Here is a 5,757-nt window from a genome sequence, read left to right on the forward strand (position 1 = left end):
AATCTCGGCGGCAAAGCCGTTTGCCGCCCAAGTGCCGGGCCGAGGATAGAGTCGGGCCCACGGAGGGTCGAAGACCTGCAAAGAAAAAGCATTAAAAAAAAAAACATATCGGAACACCTTCAGGAGATCCCATACAGGTAAGTCCCTGTAAAGAAAAAATATAAAAAAATGTTTACTCACCTTTTTTTTTGCAGCTCTTCATACCTACCGTCGGGGACAGGCCAGACTCCACACAGCGTTCTGGTGCCGACTCCAATCTGGCATCTCGGCGGGCGGGAATCCACTTACGCCACTCGGCCGGCCGCTGATGTCAGCGGGCGGTTCCCGGAGGCCCTCCCCTCCCGCCAGCTCCAGACCAGATCGAAACTGGCACTGGGTGGAACCCGAGGAGAAATGTCGGCGGCAGTGGGCGGTGAGTGCATCAGTTTCGGGCCTTCTGTGTTTTGCTTCTGTTGCAAGCTGTTCTGCAGTAAAGCTGTTGGTACATCATCACTTGCCGAGAAAGGCTCAAAGGATTGGAAAAACATATCTGCCAGTCTCTCTTCTCATGAAAAATATAGTAAGCATTTGGAAAATTTCCAAAATTGGAAAGAACTTGAATTGCAGCTGAAAAAACAAAAAACCATTGATGAGGAAAATTTACATAGGATCAAGCGAGCAGAAAAATATTGGCAGCACATATTGGAGTGTTTGATTGCTTTAGTGAGGGTTCTTTGTGAACAAAATCTAGCATTGCGGGGGACAAATGAAAAATTACACGGTACTGATAATGGAAATTTCCTAAAGTTTGTGAAGTTCCTGGCTTTGTTTGATCCACTCATGAACAATCACCTGTGTGAAATAACTGACAGTAAAGCACACATACATAATGTGTATTACCTTGGAAAAGAAATACAGAACGAACTGATTCAACTCTTAGCAAATGCTGTTGAGGAGAAAATCTTAGAAGTGCACAATCTGCAAAATATTTTTCAATAGTTTTGGATTGTACACCGGATGTGAGTCATGTTGAGCAAATGACAATGACCATTCGGTTTGAAGATGTGACGTCTTTAGATATGGATGATGCTGAGGTATCCATAAAGAAACATTTTGTGGGGTTTATACAGTTGAAAAAGACAACTGGTGCCTTGTACAACAGTTTGAAGAAACGTCATGACCTGTTGAGAACTTACATGGCCAAGGCTATGACAATGGGGGCAATATGAAAGGTAAATAAAATGGTGTACGGAAGAGAATAATAGACATTAATCATTGGGCTTGTTTTGTTCCTTGCAGTGCACACTCTCTGAATGTGGTGGTTTCTGATGCTGCTAGATGTTGTTTAGAGGCAACAAGTTTCTTTGACCTAATGCAACGTGTTTATATATATTTCTCAGGTTCAACTCACCATTGGGAAGTTCTTAGGTGCCATGTGCCTACTCTAACTGTAAAACCGTTGGGTGAAACAAGATGGAAGAGTCGAATTGATGCTTTGAAACCCCTCTGCTATGAGCTTGGCAATATCTATGATGCACTAATTGAAATTTCTGATGATACTACCTTCACAAGACTCGTCTGGCAATACTGCACGTACTGATGCAAAAGCTCTTGCAAATGGTCTTTTGCAAATTCAAATTTGTTGTTTCATTTACTTTGTGGTATAATCTTTTCGAGATCAACCTGACTAGTAAACAACTTCAGGCAAAGGATTTTGACATACATTCTGCTACCCAACAACTGGAATACACCAAGAATTTTTTTGTGGATTGCAGGAGTGACAAAGGGTTTGAAGAGATGCTGCTAGATGTTCGTGAACTTGCTAAAGAGTTAGAGATACCAACAGACTTTGAACCAGAACCAGTACGCATTCGAAGAAAGAGGAGCAGTTTATATATGAAGCAGAAGACGTGCCAGTTCATGACCCAAAACAAAAAATCAAAGTAAGCTTCTATTTTGCTGTCCTCGATACTGCAATGATGATGATGATGATGATGAATACAGTCAGTTGAAGAACAATTTGAGCAGATACATAAAGTTAATTCTATGTTTGGTTTCCTCTGCGATATCCATAGTTTACAAAATAACAGATCAAAAGAGATAATGGAACATTGCGTGAAACTAGAGTCAGCTTTGCAACATAGAAATTGTTCAAATGCATTGTAGTGACTGACCAATCACAGTACATGAACAAATATCATTGTTCAAACCTGTTTTGTGTATTGTTTGTAGTTTGCCAAAGCGTCTTACACCTTAAGATGTGTTGAAATTAGTTTGTGAATATAAACTGACAGACTGTGTTCCCAACATTTTCATTGCTCTCCGCATTTTTTTTACTCTTCCAGTTGCTGTTGCCAGTGGAGAGTGTAGCTTTTCAAAGTTGAAATTGATCAAAAACATACCTTGGTTCTTCAATGCTGCAAGAGAGGCTTGTTGCACTGGCCACTGTGCCAGAAACAGGAAATTGAGAAAAACTTCAGCTTAAAGAACTTGTTTCTAAACTTGCAAAACTGATAGCACGAAAAGTAATGTTCTAATTTTTGATACAATTGTTGCGAGAAAAATTTCATTTTGAGCGTCCCAACCCATCCGTCTTACTCTTCACACGTCAATAACTCGGAAACTATTAAAGGTAAGGTATGTCCTTTTAACAGAAGTTAGCTGGAATTGTTAATATTTGTTCTGCAGTTTTACTGGCTTTACGAGGATTTCCTTTTATTTGCATGTCCTATATGATAAATTATATTAGACTTGATGTAGTGTAATTTATGTTCTAGGGTTATTGAAAAGTGCGGAACATTTAATACATTGTGTAATGTTTACCATCATTTCGTTTATGTAGAGTGTAAAATAAACCAGTACATATAAGACATCTTGCAATGTTTTTTTCCTTTATATTGGAATTGGTTGAGGTGGAGGGGATTGGCGGGGCGCCAGGTGGACAGTTTGCCTTGGGCGCCAATTACCCTGCATTAAAGGAAGGCCTTCACTTACTGATGCTGTCCCCAGCGGGATCCACACGACCAGTGGCCACAGGGAAGGCAACATATGGGCCCACTGGCCTCTGCACCTTTTCTTCCAGATGAGTGAGCTGCTGGATCTCTGGCTTGTGACCACCGGTCCTCTGTTGCTCTAAATGGTTGTGAGAAACCTTCGCCTGCAAACCAAATAAGGCTTGGTGAGTAGCTGTGTCATGAGGCCTTGGCAATGAGTGCAAGTGTGGGTCCATTACATGCAGGTGTAAGTCTGAAATGAAAGGGAGCCTCCACTGCGAGAATAAACAAGCCTCAACAATCAGTTGCTTCAGTGACTATATAGTGAAGGTGGGAAATAAGAGAAGATGAAGGAGAGGCTTGCCAGATGGAAGGTGAGGAGTTGGGGGACCATGTACTCACTTTCATCAGTGGAATGATGTCGTTGAGCCTTCTGCGGCATTGGGTCGCAGTGCGGTCCTGAATGGAGGTCCCCGAGACCTCCACAGCGATCCCTCTCCAGGCATTAATGAACTCAGCGTGGGTCGGTCTGCCTGTGTCGGGGTAGAGAACGCGCCCTCCCCCTTCCCTCCACACCTTCGATCGGGGCCTCGAGTTCCACATCAGGAAATCTGCTGGCCCTCCTTACACCTCCTTGATTCGCCATGCCTTCGCAACAAACTGATTCCCTGCTCAGGGCCTAGCGACAAACCCTGCCCTTTGAGAAGGCCAGGAAGCAGCTGGCTCGTTAGTAGTAAATCAACACCGGCTGAATTTCGCCCAATCGGCCACTCCACACCCACACCGCTGCAAACAGCCCATTCCCGCCCATTCCCGCCACCAATACCGCTCCGCTCCATTAAACAAGCAAAAATGCTGAATTTCCATCTTATGGCCTCCACATCCATTGCGGCGGTAATGAACGGCAAAAAGCGGTAGATGCGCCTCATTTCGGGCGGTGGGCAATTTCGGCCCCTGTTTCCATTTGTGGGTGAGTCCCCACAATGGGATATAAATATACTGCAAAAGCAAAATACCGTGGATGCTGGAAATCTGAAATAAAAACCGAAAATGCTGGACATACTCAGCAGGTATGGCAGCACCAGTGGATAGAGAAAGAGAGTTAACGTTTCAGGTCGATGAACTTTTGGTAGAACTGGATAAAGTTAGTGATAACAGGTTTAAAGCCAGTGCAGAGGCAGGGAAAGGAGAGAGGGGAGGAAAGAACAAAAGGGAAGGTCTGTGAAAGGGTGGAAGGCAGGAGTTATTAAAAGACAAAAGGGATGATTGTACAAGGCTAAAGGAGATGGTAATGGGACAAGTAAAGAAACAATAGATGGGTCGAGAAGAGATGTAAACGGAAATAGCAGAATCATGAACAAACGTTATCTAAAAGAATGGGGACCGAGGTTATAAGATAGCCAGTAACAAATCAAAGAAATTACTTCGGAGGAATTTCTTTGGACAGACCAGAGGACTTGCTGCCACATTGAGAGGCTGAAGGCAATAGCACTGGCATGTTTAAGAGGAAGCTTTATGCATGCATCAGAGACAAAAGAATAGAGGGATATGGGGGCAGGTTGGGAAGACATAATTTGAGTGGGAAGAGGTTCACATGGGGTATAAACAGCAGCATAGACCATTTGGGCTGAATGGCCTGTTTCTGCGCTGTGGATTCTGAATGAAATACTAACATAAACAAACTTCCCATTCACTCTTATTATTTAGAATTAGCTCTTCAACTAGTCACAAATTGTGAAACATCACCTAGAAACCAGATTTAAAAGTCTAATCTCATTTGTACTCCCTGTATGTTTGTGAATAATAGTGATGCTTGAGTACTTTTAAAGCATTATTGGGCCCATGAATACAGCAGTCTATCAGAAGGTTATTTTCAGCTGCTGGCTAAAGAAGTCATGATTCAGGCATAAATGTTCTTTTCAGGCTCAATATCCATCGATCATGATTAAAGTGGATGTAGAGTGAAACACCAAAGTGTATGACCAAAAATTGTACAGATCCTGAAACTCATCTGGAGCCAGAGATTGTGTTACAGCCTTGTGCTGCTCTCCTTGGTAACTGCTGCTTTGTATCATACACTCACCTTCAATATAGCACGGTCCTCAGCATCCAGGCATTTACTGGTTCTTAGTCGTCTGGTGACTTTGCACAAAAGAAAACAAATCTGCAGCCAGGGTTCACTAGCCTAATAGTAGAATATTGTGACTGAAAGTTTATAATAAAGTGAGATGTGTAGCAAAGAGTGTCAAAAATGAGACTCATAATGAGCTGTGTTATGTAGCACGCAGAATGCTGTCGTGAAGCTTTATAATGAGGGTGCCATGTGTTATAGAGAGTGTATGAATAGAGTCCTATAACAAGGCTGGGATGTAATTGAGAGAGTATTATAACTGAAAGCCTTGTAATGAAGGTAGTCTGTAAAAAAGTGTTGGAATTCAGAACCTTACAATGAAAGCATGGTGTACACACAAATAATAATAGTCCGATTTCAACTTGGGGCGGGTATCATGGGTGCGGGTATGGGTGGTAAGCTTCCATGACAACATTGGCTTGTGGCCTAGGCCAATTTTAAGGTCTGGCCTTATTAACATTTGAAGGAAGGGTTCCCCTCCTGATCACCTGCAGAATCGGTCAGTCTGCCCACATAACTCCCGCAATTTGGAACAACTCTGGAAGATTAGTTGCAGAGATAAGTCGAAGGGCTAACCTGTGCTTTCCTGATGGTCCTAGTGGAGGATGTGAGGGTCAGAAGGGAAGTACTATTCCCCAGCACCCGCAGCACCAG

At 42.9% G+C, this 5,757-nt stretch overlaps 1 pseudogene; it reads left to right on the plus strand.

The window, feature by feature from the left end:
• The first annotated feature begins 1,532 nt into the window (after positions 1-1,532).
• On the plus strand, positions 1,533-2,145 carry LOC139266082 (uncharacterized; annotated as a pseudogene).
• The last annotated feature ends 3,612 nt before the right edge of the window (positions 2,146-5,757 follow it).

Source organism: Pristiophorus japonicus, chromosome 6 (genome assembly GCF_044704955.1).
Source record: "Pristiophorus japonicus isolate sPriJap1 chromosome 6, sPriJap1.hap1, whole genome shotgun sequence".
Lineage (NCBI taxonomy): Eukaryota > Metazoa > Chordata > Chondrichthyes > Pristiophoridae > Pristiophorus > Pristiophorus japonicus.